The sequence below is a fragment of the Rhipicephalus microplus genome, chromosome X, assembly GCF_043290135.1.
Source record: "Rhipicephalus microplus isolate Deutch F79 chromosome X, USDA_Rmic, whole genome shotgun sequence".
Taxonomy (NCBI): domain Eukaryota; kingdom Metazoa; phylum Arthropoda; class Arachnida; order Ixodida; family Ixodidae; genus Rhipicephalus; species Rhipicephalus microplus.
This window is the reverse complement of record NC_134710.1, coordinates 62335337-62354997: the sequence shown is the minus strand read 5'-3', so window position 1 is coordinate 62354997 and position 19661 is coordinate 62335337. Positions and strand designations below refer to the sequence as shown.

Here is a 19661-nt window from a genome sequence, read left to right as displayed (position 1 = left end):
AACTTCGAGTCATTTTTCATAAGTAGCTTTTTTCGTGAGACATTACGTTTTTCGTCTATTTCTCATTCAGTTGCGAACGGCCACCGCTATCGCTAAATGGCGTTACGCGCACAAGTCCCCAATTCCTGGTCATGTGATTCAAAGTCGTATAGGAATGTTGAGAAGACTTTGGTAATTAAGGGGGCTACATGAGAGAAATATTGTGTCCATTTCGTCTTTTGTCTAATAGATTTAGCGTAGGCGTAGTTGGTCGTGGAGTACAAACCAGCTTGGCCACACACATTGTTAAGAAAAATGCATGCCGTTTCTAATGCAGCAGAGAAACCATTGCGAATCTGCTCGAACAACGGACCCTCAGCTTGTAACCACGTGGTATAAATTTCTAGCAAATTTATTACACATAGAGTTACGCCTAACATCACTTGCGGTAGTAGTGCTTGTTCATAAACATTACGTATATACACCAAGGATCTAGGAAGCTGAATAGAAGTGTTTCTCGACCCCAGAAGAATACGCGAACGAACACTACTTGTGATATACACAGCATTGCACCGTAGTGTGCACTTCGTTTGCCTAAAACTTATTTCTGCGCTATAACTTCAGTACCGACCCATCGGACAACGAGCCACCTTTTAGAAGCAAATGGACTCGATGTGCTCGTTAAGCCGATCATCATAAACTGCCTAGTCTACTCAATGACGTCAATACACCTTGTAACGCTTCGGTCAAAGGAAAGAAAAATGTGCGGCATAGATGGCTACTCGCCGACTGCTTTGCATTAAAAAAATTTCCATAGCGTGCGGGATTGGCCACTATTTATTTTTTGGTTGAAGTGTTTGACCCTGGTTGCTGTATTTGAGGCGAAGAAAGGAAGATGCTGGTTTTCTTCTTCATTATATATATATATATATATATATATATATATATATATATATATATATATATATATATATATATATATATATATATATTTATATTTATATATATATATATATATATATATATATATATATATATATATATATATATATATATATATATATATATATATATATATTTATACACTTTCGCCATCCACCGCAGTAAGACTGCAGTGTACACACATCCGTGTTTGCTATACTAGGACCGTAAGAACGGATTGCTCCAAGTTAATAACAATTACGCATTCCCACTCTTCCAGAGCGAGCCGAGTGCCTCGGTTCATTACAATGGCGGCCCGCTCGGCTGTCTGCCATATGAGCTGACGACAATCATGGCTCTACTAGCAAAGTTTGTCCTTTGGCTGGTTCAGGCTGTTTGGAGCGTGATCTTCAGGACGCGGCAGATGGGACAAACAATCGGAGCTTCAATTAGCAGTTCCCGCTGCATTTGCATAAAGAGAGAGAAGGGGGAAAAGAAGAAAATGCCACTCCTGTATTGCCAAAAATCAGTACACGTGGAGTGGCATAGAGCCGCATGGGAAAGGAGAACCTTTGGCACATGCATGCGGTATTACACGGAATAAAAGCTGTTCGCGCTCGATGGCAAAAGATCTAAACCAGAGCCTAATTTGAAAAATAAAAACAAAAGTAACGCAGATTTATCGCCCAAGAAATTTCTCGACGACTTTCTAATTAAAAATGGGGTATACCTTCCTTCATTGGAAATGTCTTTCAAAGCCCCAGCTGAAAAACTTTCACGATCAGAATGTTGAAGGAAGTTATGTTAGGGCAGCGTAGTATATATATATATATATATATATATATATATATATATATATATATATATATATATATATATATATGGCTAATGCCCCTGTATTGTTCTTTGCACTGCTTTGAAGACAAAACTAACGCACAGATATGATCACTCTAATAACAAGCCCCCAAATGTAATAATTGAGTGCATACGTTCCACCATTTCTAAGGATTAATTAGATGGTAGTTATCCCAGGCCTTTCCTGCCTACTGAAGCCCCCCTCCTTCTTTTTTTGCCATTACTAACGTTTTGAATTTACTTCGATTTTGCAATAAAGGGAAGATTGCAGAGAGAAAAAAGAGAGAAGGGAGCATGACCAACTTATCTCGGGAAGTTGGTAAATTTTTCGAAAAGGTTTTGCATCTGTCACTAGCCACTCTGTTTTTACTCTTAGCAGCTTCTGTTTTATGGAAGGCTATAACATTATTCTTGAGCTTGACGTCAATGGCCACATATGCACTTGTTGTCAGTTTTCCTCCGAAGTACGACAGATAGACAACTATTTAGACAAGAATAAAAAATACTGATGGTACTACTTTGCATTAAAAACGCTGTTCGTCTCCATTTTTAAGAATCGGCATAACACAAACGTGAAGCGCGTCCTCGCAAAGCTTGTTGAACATTCATCGTGCATTGTTTCACCACGAGGGCGAAGGAATGAATGCTGCAGTCACGCCAAAAAACTGCAAGCAGCTCGACACATGCAGCACACACCCCAACCAAAAAATACGCACGAAAAGAGCATACATAGTAAGAAACCGAAAGGGAGACTTACGAAACGAACGAAAACGCATACTTTCGGGTGAGCGCGAACAGCTGACACAATTCATACTTCTTCGTGTGGGAGCAGTGTGGTCCTTTCGTAAAAGCAGCCGAAGCACGATGGTAGAGACGGCTTGTCCAAATGAAAAGTGTTTATTTAATTGGCCAAACTTGTGGCTGCGTAAAAGAAATGTCAGATTACAGCAAGACACTGGCACACTAATAGCGGCGGGCAGAGCGCCGGTCGTCGATCAACTGACAAGCAGCGAAGCGTGTCGGCATTCATACTCTTGCCATCGAATGTTCTAGCGTTATCGCTAGTGGCGACGTAGGTTCCCAAATAATCTGTGACGTTTTCGAAGTGGGCGTAATCTTAACAAAACGATCTACTAAAGCCTCGAAGCTTTCGCCCACCACGGTGGTCTAGTGGCTAAGGTACTCGGCTGCTGACCCGTAGGTCACGGGTCAAATCCCGGCGGCGGTGGCTGCATTTTCGATGGAGGCGGAAATGTTGTAGGCCCGTGTGCTCAGATTTGGGTGCACGTTAAAGAACCCCAGGTGGTCGAAATTTCCGGAACCTCCACTATGGCGTCTCTCATAATCATATCGTGCTTTTGGGACGTTAAATCCCACATATCAATCAATCAAATCCTTGAAGCTTCTCGAACATCATAGGCATGATTTGCGCTGAACGTAGTTTAAAGGGGTGATAAGAAAACTTGAGGAAAGGAACGTGGAATTGCCCCCCTCTGAAAAAGGCATCCTCCCAATGCTTTAACAAAAGACAAATGTACAAAAATAATGCAAGAAAGTACAAGCAATAAACTGCAATACAGCAATAGCAACAACAACAAAATACACTGTTTCAGCTTGCTAACGCGCATGAAACGGCTTGATGCGCACGACATGGATGACTTCAGGTCACGATCGGTGCCGCTGAGGGTTCGTGATGCCGTCGGGGACAACCTCGTAATCGAGTGGGCCGAGAGATTGTACTATCCTTTGTGGTTCGAAGTACTGCTGCAGAAGTTTTCCACTGAGTCTACGTCGGCGTATCTGCGTCTATACCCAAACACTTTCACTGGGCTGGTATTCTAAGAAGCATATCGTCGAAGATTGTAACGGCGGCTATCCGTTGTCTGTTGGCGGGCGAGTTGTCGGACCTCTTCGGTGCGCTGAAGGTACTGGCTGACATCAACGCTTTTTTCATCGGTGACATTTGGTAACATGGCGTCAAGCGTTGTTGCCGAGGTCCTTCCATAGACCAGTTTGTACGGCATCATTTGCGTCGTTTCTTGAACGGTAGTGTTGTATGCTAAGGTCACGTGCGGAAGGATGTCATCCCACGTCTTGTGTTCGACGTTAACGTACGTGGCCAGCATGTCGGCGATGGTGTTATTAAGACGCTTGGTGAGGCAATTGGTCTGGGGCTGATAGACAGTGGTCCGGCGGTGACTTGTCTGGCCGTACGTCTTGGCTGTACCCCAGGATTCAATTCAATTCAATTCAATTTTATTTCATCCCAAGGATGAGGGCAGGCTCGGGAGAAAAGTGACGCTTTGTCACTTGAGGAGAACCCGAGCCTCCCTAATACATGGCAAGCAACGTGGACATGGGTGAAGAAACATAGGCTATGAACATATAGGCAATGAACATAGGCCATGAGATGTTTGGCGCAGTACAAGTCGGAAGATGCACGTACAGTAATGCTATGTACAGAGACTAATATGCGTAAGTAGTTTCCTTCGGCTCAAATTCCGAAGTACAATGCAAAATATGACAGAATACAAAATACTATATATATAACGACAATAATATGCGTAGAAATTGCGTGTACACACATACACATATACATAAATATACACACACATATATAAATAAATAAATAAATAAATATATATATATATATATATATATATATATATATATATATATATATATATATATATATATATATATATATATATATATATATATATATAGTGGGAGTAATAATTCAATGGGCCAGTTAGTCTTCGAGAAGGTATGGGATATGGCACAACGGGAGCGTTGTCAACAAGGATAAATATATTTATTTCCCAACAGTTTCGGGAGGGGACCTCCCTTCATCAGGGGATGAGTTATACTGACATGAACTTCCTTGCTGCCGCGTCCCTCTCGCCTTGAAAGACGTTTGCGAGAGTGAGAGGGAACTGGAAGAAGGAAAAAAAAGAGAGAAAAAAGACGAAAAAAGAAAGAAAGTAAAAAACAGGAAGAACCACTGTCAACACTGAGAACGAAGCCAACTGTCCGTCTGAACCGTAGGTGGATGTAGACGGACAGTTGGCTTCGTTGTCAGTGTTGACAGTGGTTCTTCCTGTTTTTTACTTTCTTTCTTTTTTCGTCTTTTTTCTCTCTTTTTTTTCCTTCTTCCAGTTCCTTCTCACTCTCGCAAACGTCTTTCAAGGCGAGAGGGACGCGGCAGCAAGGAAGTTCATGTCAGTATAACTCATCCCCTGATGAAGGGAGGTCCCCTCCCGAAACTGTTGGGAAATAAATATATTTATCCTTGTTGACAACGCTCCCGTTGTGCCATATCCCATATATATATATATATATATATATATATATATATATAAATATATATATATATATACATATATGTATATATATATATATATATATATACATATATATATATATATATATATATATATATATATATATATATATATATATATATATATATATATATATATATATATATATAGACAGTTTCATGAATGCCTGGACCACCATTTTCGCGATTTTCACGATAAAAGCACTTCCCTAATGTCACGTGCACTGCATTTCTCAAGGATTATTTTTGCCTCCAGTAATTTATTTAATAACAAAGGAACTCTAAAACGCAACATTTGTCGCTCAAAATTTCTTCTACAGAATGGAAGGTCCCAGTGTTGTTGGTGACGAGTAGGGTACGGAATAGCATGCGTTTCCAGTACAGAGATATCTAAGACGGCACGATTGTTATGAAAAAGAGATTGCTTGTATCTTATTGCTAGGGAATACTCGTAAAATTTGTGAATTGGGCAATATTATAGCGCTGAAACAGTTCATCAGTGTGTGCATAGTAGTCGACATTTGCTATAAACATGATCGTTTTTTTTTGTAGTCAGTATATTTTACTTATGTTGGTTGCTGTCGTACTTGCCCATACCAAAAGACAATTATTTACATGCGACAAAAACAAGCTGTTATAAAGTGTTAGTTTAACAGAAACTGGAAGAAAATAACGCATTCGTGCAAGTATGCCCACACAATTTTATAGGTTGGTAATTAGATTATTAATCGCAGGATCTCACGACATTGTGCAATTAAAATGTACTCCTAAAGTTTTAATGGTTTCTACAATTTCAACAGCCGCGCTACCTATACGTAATCTATTGTCTAAGGAAATCTGTCTCCGCGAATGAAAAACTACAGCTTTTGTTTTTGTTGCAATAATGAGTAATAAATTTCGTTCACTCCATGTGTTTATGTTTCTAACGTAGTGTTTATAAGTGTGTTCATGGCAGTCATGTCGTTACCTGTAAAGAAAATGCTGGTGTCATTCGCGTATATTATGTATTTAGGTTTGTCACTGACCTTGACAATGTCATTTATGTATAGGTTAAAAAGCAGTGGTCCTAGAATGCTACCTTGCGGAACCCCTGTGGTTATTGCTTGGAGAGAAGAAAATGAATCCTTAATTTTTACCCATTGTGGGCGGTACTTAAAGTAAGATTTCAAGAGGGAAAGTGGAATGCCGCGAACACCATATATTTCCAATTTTTCAAATAAAGTATGATGACAGAGACGGTCGAAAGCCTTAGAAAAATCTATAAAAACAACAATGCAAAGTTCTTTACTCTCAAACGATTTAAGGATTATTTTTTTCTGAGCTAGTAAAGCAGTCTGCGTCGACCTGCCCTTCATAAAACCATTCTGAGATTGAGATATTATGTTAAACTTCATACAAAAATTCATGAGTCTTTTAAAAATAATTTTCTCCAAGCCTTTTGAAAATATGGGTGATATAGAAATTAGCCGATAGTTCGTAAGATCATTCTTGTCTCCTTTCTTACATAACACGCTGACAACGGACGTTTGCATTTGTTTTGGGAAACAGCCTGTTGATAGGGACAAATTATAAATGTGAGAGAGCACGGGAGCTATGATATCGATTGCATGTTTGATAGGGGAAATCTGAATACCATCTATGTCACGAGCACTGCTCTGTTTTAGCGTGGAAAAAATTGAAACTCTTTCTTGATCATCGGTTGGTCGAAGAAAGATGTTCTTTGTCTGTATTGTCATTGTGTAAGTTATAGCTGTCTGCGCTGTTTGCGTCGGCTGTGCAACGTTTGTGAGGAAATGATTAAATCTTTCTGCGAGCTCTAAATCTGTAACCGCTTGACCATCTATATTTATTTAGTAACCCCAGGAGAGATCGGTGTCCTGTGAAGCAAAGCGTTAAGTTTCTTCCACAGTTCTGCACTCCCTTTGCAGTTGTCTGCATGGAATTGTTGATTTAAGTAATTTCTTTTTTCTTTCTTGATGAAGGCGTTCGCCTTATAGCGGTATTCTTTAAATGCGGTTAAGTCTGAAGCATCCTCAGTTTTTAAAAACCTTCTCAATAACTTTGACTTCTTTTCGATCATTCTTGAACACTCGCGATTGATCCATGGTTTGCGACTTCTACGGCATTTCTGTAGAACTTTTTCTTTAAAGTGTCTAAAATAGACTTTTTTAAATATAATCAAAAATGTTTCATAGGCTAAATCTGCAGTTTCTGAGTGGCAACCCAGTCTGTTTGGGAAAGGCTTCTGCTGAATGCTGTTAAAGTGTGAGGTCTGATATTTTGAACTGTTCTAGCGGGCAGTGTTTGGGACTTGTTGATTGCACTCTCCGTAACAAAGTAGAGTGCAAAGTGGTCGCTGGTGTCACAACATATTACTTCAGTCTCTACGTTATCTTTCTTTACGATAGTAATAAATAGATCGATTAACGTTTCTGAGGTAGGTGCGATACGTGTGGTAGTTTCCGTTGCTATATCGTAGCCACTCGACTTGACCGTAGACACAAATGTAATTGCGACAGCAGACGACTCCAGTATGTTGATATTAAGGTCACCGCCAAGAATAAGTTTTAAATTGTTGTCATTTACATAATTTAATAATTCTTCAAGGCTACTAATAAATGTATTCACAGATGAATCGGGTGGTCTGTACATGACAGCATATACGTAATTACGTGTAGTCAAAGTTAAGCACTCAATGTCAGCACTGACATAAGAAAATTGTGGCATTATTTGAGCGTCTATGCAGTTTTTCACTAGAACCATGAGGCCACCGCCTTTTTTCTTTGTTCTGTTAAGAAAGAAAGTATTATAACCACCTCGCTTGTAAATCTCGTCGTCTGAAGTATACCAAGTTTCCGTAATCATTATTACGTCGAAAGAAAAAGAAAACGTATCTAGAGAAATAGATAGATCATCTTCCTTGTTGTGAGTTACCTCAGTTAGGTCCGCCGTAAAGGCCGTACCTCTATCAGTAATTATGACCTGTGGGGCTCCGTGACGCAGGACAATGGTTTGGACGAATAACTGTCACCTCGACTGCACTGCCTTTGGGAAAGGCCCTTGTCTCAGTGTAGCGCGTGAGGTAGTCGGTAGCCACGACGATCCATTTGTTCCCGGAGTTTGACGTTGGGAATGACCCCAAAAAGTCTATGCCAATTTGCGGGAAGGGCTAGTGAGGTAGCTCGATAGGCTGGAGAAGTTTGGCTGGCCTAGTCGGTGGTGTCTTTCGTCGTTGGCAGTCCCGCCATGTCTTCACATAACGAGTGACGTCGGCGGAAAGGCGTTGACAGTAATACTTCTGTATTCTGGCGAGCGTACGGGAAACACCAAGGTTATCTGATTATGTAAAGGAAAAGAAAAGTGAGCCCCGTAACTGTCCGCATCTGGTGCGAACCTCAACAGTAGCTCACAAGGGATGGGGGTAAGGAGGGATTAAAAATTAAAAGGTATATATATATATATATATATATATATATATATATATATATATATATATATATATATATATAGAGAGAGAGAGAGAGAGAGAGAGAGAGAGAGAGAGGCGCAGGGAAAGAAAACAACGGAAGTAAAGAGAAGATAGAAAAGATGAACACGGTCACACAAGTCCGATGACGGTGCACCACTGGCAAAAGCTCTTGTCGGCAAGCGAAGATGGCGTAGGGCTAATCCAGTCGGCCAGAGCTACGCTGTCGTCGTCGTCGGGGACCAGCGTCAGGAGGTGGCGTTGGACCAACCCAGTCGGCCTGAGCTACACTGTCGTCGGAGATCGCGAGGGCACAACCGGTCAGCACGGAATCCAGCGAGCGAGTGTCCAGTGGTCGGGTCGTCGTGTACAGCATCTAAAACTTTTGGACGTAACGCTGAAGTACTACGACGAGGTAGTTGGCCCGAAGTGGCTAGAATTTTTTTCATCAGAAGAAAACCATTTGATAAAAAAAGCGATTTAACTCCTCGTTTGAATACTTTTAGAAGAACGGCGGCCTTGCCCTTGATGTATTCTACAAGGCTCCCGAGTTAAGGGTCAGCTTGTTGTCGCTCGGCGAAGTCGTCGGCACTTAAGGTTCCTAGGAAGCAGTCGTCGTCAGGGTCGCCCTTCAGCAGTGGTTCGACGGCGGCACGTGACAGGCAGTCGGCGTCAGAGTGTTTTCTTCCAGAATCGTAAGCGAAGGTAATGTTAAATTTCTGAAGTCTCAGGCTCCACAATGCAAGGCGACCTGAAGGGTCGTACAAGTTAGCTAGCCAACGCAAGGCGTGGTGAAAGCTCACAACTTTGAAAGGCCTGCCGTAAAGGTAGGGGCAGAACTTCGACGTAGCCCAGATAAGTACAAGGCACTCCTTTTCTGTTGTGGAATAGTTGGCCTCTGCCTTTGATGGCGACCGGCTAGCGCAGCTGATGACTCTTTCCAGTCCCTTAGTCTTCTGTAAAAGAACAGCGCCGAGTCCCACATTGCTTGCGTCGGTCTGTATATCTGTCTCAGATAATTCATCGAAATGCGCAAGTAGCGGAGGCGTCTGCAGACATCGTTTCAGTTCCTGGAATGCTTCCTCTTGTTGAGTTTGCCACTTAAACTCTATGTCTGTCCTGGTAAGGTTAGTGAGTGCCTCTGCATCGCGGGCGAAGTTTTTGATGAACCACCTGTATTAGGCGCATAGGCCAAGAAATTGACGCACGGCCTTCTTGTCGGTTGGTGGTGGGAAGTTGGCAAAGGAAGCTGTTTTCTGCGGGCTGAAACGAATACCGGACTTGCTGATGATATGACCCAGGAACAAGAGCTCCTCGTATGCAAAGCGGCTCTTTTGTACCTTCAGGGTGAGTACAGAGTTCTTGATAGCTTGCAGTACAGCTTCAAGGCACCGACGGTGTTCCTCGAAGTTCGAGGAAAACACCACGACCTCGTCCAGGTACACAAGGCTAGTCTGCCACTTTAAGCTGGTCAGTGCTGAATCCATAACACGTTGGAAAGTCGCAGGTGCCGAGCATAGACCAGAGGGTATGACCTTGGACTCGAATAGGCCATCCGGTGTAATGAAGGCTCTCGTCGACTGCAATCTGCCAATAGTCGGTCTTGAGGTCCATCGATGAAAAGTACCTCACATTGTGAACTCGATCCAGGCCGTCGTCCATCCGGGTGAGAGAATACACGTTTTTTTCGTGATCTTGTTCAGGCGGCGAAAGTGGAAGCAGAAGGGTAAAGTTCCGTCCTTCTTCTTGACTAACACAACGGGTGATGCCCATGTACTCTTTGAAGGCTGGATAAGGTCGTCGTATAGCATTTCGTCGACCTACTTCTTTATGACGCCGTGTTCTCGCGTCGACATTCTGTAGGGGCTCTGACGGTGTGGCCTGGCACTCTCTTATGTTATGATTCGATGTTTTGCGTCCGAGATCTTTCAAATTTTCAACGAAGATAAAAAACACTTCTTGTATTGTCGGAGCAGAGCTATGAGCTGCTCTTCAAAAGGCTTGCGTTAACGTCGAAAGATAGTTGACAAGCTTGGATCGTCGTAGGCAATTCGGTAGACTCGGCGATGGTGAAAGCGTTGCTGGCTTCCACTATGTCTTTGATGTAGGCGACCATGGTGCCTTTGCTCACGTGCTTGTATGAGTTGCTGAAGTTCGAAAGCATCACCATAGCTCTCCCTCCTCGCAGTTTGGCCATTCCTCTGGGAACACAAATTTCGCGGTTGATCTACAGGTACTGGTCACCTTCAACGACGGCTTGCATGTTTGTTGCTATCTGCGTGCCGACGGAAATGACGACGCTGGAGCGAGGAGGAATGGTGATTTCTTCTTCCAGCACATTCAAGGCGTGCTTTCCTGATCGCGTGTGCAGCGCTAGTGCTTTTATGTCGATAGCGTTATCGACTTTGATCTGAGGCTCATGACAGCACCGTGAAGGTCCAAGAAGTACATACCAAGAATGATGTCTCTGGAGCAACGTCGTAGGACCACAAAGCTTTCGGGGTAAATTCAGTTGTTAACTGAGACTCGCTGTGCAGATTCCTGCCGACGTTACTTAGTGACCTCCAGCTGTCTGGATCTCAGGGCCTTCTCACGCGGTCTTCACTTTCTTCAACTTTGTAGCAAACGCTCCGCTGATGACGGAATATTCAGCTCCGGTGTCGACCAGAGCTGTCACATTGTGGCCGTCGATATGAACGTCGAGGTCGCTAGTTTGTCGTCTTGCGTTGCAGTTGGGTCGTGGCGTCTGGTCGTCTTGTTCCGGTGCTTCCGTGTTGCGTCATTACGTCGTCTTCGGTACGTGAGGTTCTGATGTCACAACTAGGTCGGGATACTACCGTCTTCTGAAGGTTTCGTCGTGGCATCGTAGTCAGTGGCGGAGGGTCTTCGGTATTTCGTCATACAGCAACCACCCCTCCATCGGTTGCTGCCCTTAGTTTTCCGAAGGATGCAGGCCAGGTGACCAGCCATGGACTGGTTCAGTATAGGGCCGGCGGTGCGGTGAGTTGTAGCCGCCGGGCGACGGGTCACGGTGTGGTTGTCGGTCTTGTCACCGTGTTCCCGTGTTGTAATCAGCGATGTCACGAGGTTTTTCACCCAGATGCAAACGTGGCACGTTGACGGCGAATTCCCGGAGCGCCGGTCTGTCGGTACTGCCAGCGTCGGTAGGTGTGGCCGGCCTCCCCTGAGTGGTATCATAGCAGGCCGCTGTTAGGGGCGTGCCAAACGTCCGTTTTCCTGGCTTTGAGGCACTGGCCAAGAGGAGACAGGTAGGGTGCCAGTGGTGGTGGTGGCGATGGCGGCGTTTGGCACCGGCAGTTCGGCGGAGTGGCGTCTTGGTGTCGGCGCGGAGGGGGGACGTAGCGTCGGGCAGCAGCAGCGTAGCTTATTGCTTGCGGCTAAGGTTGCGGTGCTTTTTAAACTCCAAGTGACTCCTGAACTTCTTCGCGGACAATGTCGGCGATTGAGTACACTTGGGGCTGCGATGAAGGCAGCAGCTTCCGTAGCTCCTCCCGCACGATCTGTCGGATCGTTTCACGTATGTCGTCGGAACCAAGGGCATGAACAGCTGCGCCGTCTTGCATCAATCGGCGTTCGTACTGCAGGGTACGCATCTCTACAGTCTTCTAAATGGTGGTATCTTCCGAGACAAACTCTTGAACTGATTTGGGTGGGTTCCGCACCAGCCTAGCAAAGAAGTCTTGCTTTACCCTTTGCATGAGCAAACGGAACTTTATATCCTCGGCCACGTCAGGGTTGGTCAGTCGGAACAGGCGAATAATTTCTTCTGCGAACTTAGTTTGGAAGCTGTGCCCGTCTTTCCAGCACAGCAGCAGTCTTTTCGGGTGACTCTCGTGAACGTTTTCAGGAATGCGTCGCGGAACAGATCCTAGGTTTGAAGTGATGACTCATCGTTCTCGAACCAGGTCCTCGCCGCGTCTTCCAGGTAAAAGTAGACGCGGCGCAGCTTTTCTTGAAAGCCCCACTGTGTAAGGCAGCCACTTGCTCATATGTCCCCAGTGAGGTCTCCGCTTCTTCACATGATCATCCGTGAAAGGCTGGTGGCTCTCTCAGCTGATGCATTACGACCATTGCGGGCATAGGCACAGGGGCATTAATAGTGGTCGCTGTAGTAGTGGTGGTCTTGTGCTTCCGTTATCAGGTATAGAGCCGCGTACTCAAGATGTAGCCCTCGCTGCTTGCGGCTAGCTCACTGATCGAGGTTGGCTTCAGCGTCCTCTTCACTGTGTGGGCTTGGCTCACGGCTGGAGGGAGGCGTTTAGTACATTGGCCGGGAAGCCCTTCCACCATATGTCACGATGTCATGACAAAGACACATGCAGATATGACTTGCCCAAATTAAAATTGTTTATTTAATTGGCCGAACTTGTGATCACGTAAAAAGAATGTCAGATTACAGCAAGACACTGGCACACTGATTGCGGCGGGCAGAGCATCGGCCGTCGATCAACTGACAAGTGGCGAAGCGTGCTGGCATTTATACCTTTGCCATCGAATGTTCTAGCGCTATCGCTAGCGGCAGCGTAGGTTCCCAAACAATCTGTGACGTTTATGAAGTGAGCGTAATCTTAACAAAACGATCTACTTAAGCCTCAAAGATTTTCGAACATCGTAGGCGCGGTTTGCGCTGAACGTAGTGTAATGGGGTGATAACAAAACTTGAGGAAAGGAACGTGGCAATATATCCACAATTACATGCAGTTAAAAGTCACACGTCCCTGCCCTGCCCATTACCAACATTCGTGAAATTCGCCCTTAGAACGGCTGCTATTCGCACGCGGTCACATACGTCGTGCATGTGTCATGCAGCTACGTCAGACCTGAAATATTTTTGAGACCTCATACTGTCATATAATGCGCAATTGTGTAGAGACACGCTATACTTAGCTTCGCCAACGAGCAGTACAGAGAATCTTTCGTGTTTTTTTTTTTGAAATTTCGATTCCTTCTCTCTCCCCTCTGTATTTATGGGCTCACGGTTCGGTGCACTTTTGGCAAGGTATTTCAACTTCCAAATATTATGATTGATAGAATCTCTGAATCAAGCTCTCCTTAACGTGATACCAGCTGTATAGACCACGCACTTCTGCCGATGTTCACAGTACAAAGGTGCTGTGAAGCACATCTAGCTTCAGGTAACGTGTGTAATAATGCCGAGACTATAAAGCCTCACTGCGCCGATAAGGTATTTTTCCCTCACAGTTTTCATACCTATCGAAGCGGTTTTAACGGTTTGACGTCAAGAAAAAATAAGTGTCTTGTCTCTCACAGGGGCCTATTAAGCTAAAATTCAGTACTTTGGCGTGTCATCTCTTAAGGGTTACGACAGCATGTGCGAGATGTGAATACACTGAAGCAATACACTGTAATGCACATATAGAAAGCCGAATTCAAAAAAGTGCACCCGAGAAGCTAAAGCACATAGCAGTTTTTGCGCGTGAAGCGCGGCGCTTTCAGTACTAATCGCTTCAGCGCCGCCTCTACAGGCAAAGCAAGAAACATCAGGCGGCGAGGCACAGTCACATTTTTCTTCAGCTCCAGTACACACTATCCGAGGAAGCTTTGCAGCTGCCGTGCCAGTTGTCACGCGATCATAGAGGGCGGTGGTGAACTTTGGGCTGGGTGGAGATATTCGACTCAGTATGACGACGGCACGTACCGCAGTTCGCAAACATAGAATAGGTCTATCGGAGGGATCTCATGACAACTTTCGCAGTAACACACACACACACACACACACACACACACACACACACACACACACACACACACACACACACACACACACACACACACACACACACACACACACACACACACACACACACACACACACACACACACACACACACACACACACACACACACACACACACACACACACACACACACACACACACACACACACACACACACACACACACACACACACACACACACACACACACACACACACACACACACACACACACACACACACACACACACACACACACACACACACACACACACACACACACACACACACACACACACACACACACACACACACACACACACACACACACACACACACACACACACACACACACACACACACACACACACACACACACACACACACACACACACACACACACACACACACACACACACACACACACACACACACACACACACACACACACACACACACACACACACACACACACACACACACACACACACACACACACACACACACACACACACACACACACACACACACACACACACACACACACACACACACACACACACACACACACACACACACACACACACACACACACACACACACACACACACACACACACACACACACACACACACACACACACACACACACACACACACACACACACACACACACACACACACACACACACACACACACACACACACACACACACACACACACACACACACACACACACACACACACACACACACACACACACACACACACACACACACACACACACACACACACACACACACACACACACACACACACACACACACACACACACACACACACACACACACACACACACACACACACACACACACACACACACACACACACACACACACACGCGGCGCGCGCATTGACACACACCAGAAAGTCGGGTTTTGTTGCATTGGCCAATAACGACGTTCATTCAACTTTGATATTGCCTCCTTGCATCTAAATATTCTATGCACTTCAGAATATCACCTAACGTAATCTTAAGCAACCATTCTGCTTCTACTGGTGACTCAGAGATCATGATCTTTGCGTCACCATCACTTTCCCTAATCTACACTGCCATATCATTAAATATTACGGCATCGTTATAACGCTGTTTCTGTGAAGACAGCGAGTCCAGCCAGACCTGGTGCTTCCACGGTAGGTGTGCGTTGTTTTACAAACCGGGTTATAGGAAAAGGTTATAAAAAACGTACGCTAGGAAACGTGCTTTTGTGCTGCAGTTTTCTCACTAATTGTTCATGCACAATAATTAGTCTGTTCAGTTGTCGCTGTTATGTGACTATTGCACGTGTGATTTTATGAGCACCTTAAACACTCAGTTCTTGTTTCCCAGGAAAATAAAAAAGAGAAACTTTCGTGCTATAGAAGCTGTGAAAAAGGCATTTTATGCAATTTGAGCGCGCTTACGAGATCACATCGTCAGTACCTTAAGACACTGCATTTTCAGTAGCTACATAACTGCGCTAATCAAGCATTTACATTCTTCATAATATCAAAACAATACCTGCTTCCTAACACCAGCAGTCTACGATAATTTGATTAAAAAGCAATCGCACTTCAATCTTGTGTGTTTAAAAAAATCTCTGTTTATTTGCAAAAACGACCACTCTAAATCATAAAAACTACCTCGGTTTCAATAGGCAAGAAACACATAAAGTATAGAACAGGATTCCAGAGAGCTTCGTAGTGTTATGCGTCCTTTCAAGCTTAACGGTAAGAAGCCTCTAGCCCAGCAACAAGTATACTGACAAGTGTCATTACCGAACTGGCACGTTCATTGCACTTAGAGAAGTTGTTCTCGTTAGAGGTTTGACCGAGTATCAGTAAAGGAATTATGTTAACGTTTCGATTTACCTATTGCTCTAAACTCCACATCTCTGTACACTCTTCTTCGTTTTCAGAGCAGTAACGCTGTGTGTTGCTGCGAGTTGGTGCCTGGCCTAGCGTTAGACAGCTTGAATGGAAGCCCACGTAAATGGCAGCAGCTTTGAGCTCTGGTTATAGTTTGCATTCTATTTCAGCGCCGAGTCACGCTGAGCCTACAGGCACAAAACATGCTTAACATGCCCTGGTGCATAATAAGTTTTGTCACTACGTGGTTCGTGGTTACCTCTTGGTAACAAGCATGTAGGAATTAAGAGCTTTGAGTGGCGCGGCCAACTTACCTCCGTCATGCCCTTCCTTGCATCAATTAAATGCCCCTCATTCTCTGCTTAACAAACTTGTTGCTCGAGTCCAGAGAAAATTCTACAGCCAAATAAAAAAACTAGATTTTTGTAAAATTACACCAACACGGCGTGTGCGCGCGCGGGAAAGAGGCGTTTGCAGTGCTCTACAATACGTCCTTTCATCATTCGTTACTAGTTTGCTGTTACGCTTAGTCGCGAGATTGGGTGGATCGCGAAGCAGCTAAACACTTCACCTCGTCTGGTTAACTTGTCTGCCATGTTCGTCTGAGTGAACGCGCCGATTCTAATCAAAACTGGTCGAGATTCACTCCTTTTATTCAATGCAGTGCTATTGTTGCCTCGCATTTCGCTCATAACAACTATAGCTGCAAGCGTACTGACCGGTTCGTTTCCAATTACTTCTTGGTCGACGAAACCTGGTGTGGCTTGTTCACGCAGTGCCGCATATTGTGCGGTCCAGGACGAAAAATTATAGAAAAGACGCCGCTTCCGGAAGTGCATGGAAAATCAAAGGAGAAAGCTTTTGGCCCAGGCTGTTTGCCTGTGGGGTTAGAGCCCCCATCGACCCACCTTTCCACCGCCCTTCTGTCCACATGTACGCGGCGCAGTTGACAACGGGGAAAGGGGGGAGGGGGTTTACGCGAGATCAATGGTGCCTTCCGCGTCAATGACCGCGTCCTGTCTACGCCGCCCTCCTGCGGCTTGCTCCAACGTCAAGCTTCGTTTTCCTTCCGGTTCCGTGCCTAGCCGTGTCTGCTCAAAGATAAATAGCCGCATATTAAGCAAAACATTTCGGTGAATCGACTGGCGGAGTACTGCCAACAGAGGGAAGTGCGAACGCCGAAAGTCAGATGAGGCCTCTTGCACGTCATCGGCTGTCTCTCGTTGCCACTTTTGTTCATCTCTCTGGTTCTTATTTCCTTTTACGTCTTCCGCTTTTTTTTCTTTACACGGAAAACATTCGGCTGCTGACTCCTGCAGCAAATTGTCTCGATCTGCAATCGATCTCGCTCCGCAGTATACCTTCGGTGGGGCTGCTTTTCGCGGTGAAGAGCTCGCATATTAAAAGCCCGTTCGCTGCCCTTCATTCGGGTCGGTTTCGCGTTTCTCCGCTTGGGCGAGTGCTTCTGCCTCCCCCGTCTAGCAGGCCCGCGCCAGCCGAGTTCTCGGGGCCTTCGATTCTCTGGCTGTGCCCGAGGAGTTGGGCATCCACCGAACGGCCGCGCGATAGAGCCGGCAGCCCGGACCCTGCGCACGGATGCATCAGTTGCGCTCGCGGGTGAATATCAGCCGGCATGAGGCCGCTATCTATGTGTTTGCTCTTCCTCGCGCTCCTCGGCCGTCGGCGTTCGTTTCCGGCGCTCCTACCATGCGGCGGACACTCGCCGCCGAACCTAGGGGAGGCGTCCAATATAGTTGTGTGCAATGTGCATTTCTAGAAAAGAAGTTATGACTGCGCGTGAATTTTTACATGCGTGATCCCAGAGTGTTTATCGCGGCTCTAGAGGCACTGACGAAGTGGCAGCTGTATACGCACGCTACCAGTGGCTCTAACGTTGCGTGCGACAATTTGAAGGTAATTGCAAAGCTCGCTTCCCACAAAAGCCCGGTGCCTCCGCTTTCCTGTTGATCCTCTGCAAATCACGCACCGAGCCTTCTCTGCACCGCGCATTGTTTTCAGACCACATTCTCGACTATCGATACTGTCATTTCCTCGTGACACGTCCCTGACACCCTAATAACGGCCAGAATAATTTGGCGTAGTATAATTCACTGTCACTATCATCGTCACAATCATTTGTGTGACAGCTATAGCAGTAGTAGTAGTAGTTGTTGTTGCAGTTGTAGTAGTAATCAGTAGTAGTAGAAAAACGGGCCCAAAATCTGCGAGATAAATCATTGTGCGAAAAAAAAGTGTAATTGAGGCAGGCTTACTAAACGAACGGGACTGTTTATTAAAAAAAGGACAGCAATCAATTAGGGCTATATAAACGAGGAAATTCGACATATTTACTTTCAGAACTACGTACGTATATGCTGTTCGGCAGCCTAAACAGCTGCGTACGCTATATGTAGCTGTGTCTGACGCAGCTGTGATAAAAGTATAATTAATGCTGACGCCGTCCCTGCGCAGCGGAAGCTGACGTCAGGCGAAACTGCGATAGCCAACAAGTACAACCGCTAAGGTATATACTTATTTTGTTATTTATATGATACAATTACATCTTCATGAAGCTTGTCAGATATGATGTTTCGCAATAAAACTTGAAAGTAATGCCATATAAGCGGACGTATATTGAATTGGGTGAAATGAAACTCAACACAGAGACATCTAAAATAAAGCACAGGTAGACACGCATCGTCCCTGAATGACCAACAGGTTTACACAGAGGCAGGGGTTGCGGTGTTGACAATGACAAGGCTTGTTGGTGAATCACCTGTAGGGTGAAAGGACACACGTACATGAGATTACACTTAAGCGCTGTATGGTGTCCTTCTATGCCTTCTTGCATCCGTGAAAAAACGCACAAACAGGTGCGTGCGTGCGTGCGTACGTGCGCGTGTGTGTGCGTGGGCTCGAGCCGATGTTTCAACAAGTACTCAATCTGCTCCTCTTCAAAGCTTGGTTCATGAAGCTCTAGTCTTAAAGAGTTCACTTGTCGAAGCTTTTTCAGCACAAGCCCCTTCCTGTATTCTTTTTTTTTTATTTTCTCGCGTCCTTGTGTCGGTCTCGCGCTCCACCAAGGTTGTTTTCATCGCTACCCTCGCTAAATAGAGCGTTTACACTAGCCGACTTGGTGTCATATCCTGAACGCATTTTATATACAGTTACAATACACTGGGGTTATTCAAAATGCAGAAATCGTCAGAGCCTTCTCGCTACTTCAATACATAACTTTAAGTGAATCCTCCTAACGTCATTGTTGTAAGGTCAGCTTAAACGAAAGCGCCCTGCGGGGCCCCGGTATCACATTACACAATTCACAAGTTTAGTTCTGGCTTTTACGGTGTCGATATGTAAAATATCGAATTTTAGTCTCCTGAGTATAGAAAGCAAAACGCGTAGAGAGAGTAGAAACTACTGTACACGTG

The 19661-nt window shown here is 45.0% G+C and overlaps 1 protein-coding gene across 2 annotated transcripts in view; it reads right to left on the bottom strand.

The window, feature by feature from the left end:
• LOC119176103 (uncharacterized) overlaps nt 1–19661 on the bottom strand; it is a 234977-nt gene that overhangs the window by 150790 nt on the left and 64526 nt on the right. Inside the window, exon 1 of one of the 2 annotated variants that reach the window (XM_037427240.2) lies at nt 16950–17159. The exons of the other annotated variant lie outside the window; for it this stretch is intronic. The gene's annotated coding sequence lies outside the window, so the exon portion shown is untranslated. Of the gene's footprint in view, nt 1–16949; nt 17160–19661 lie in introns of those variants that run through there. 2 annotated transcript variants of the gene reach the window in all.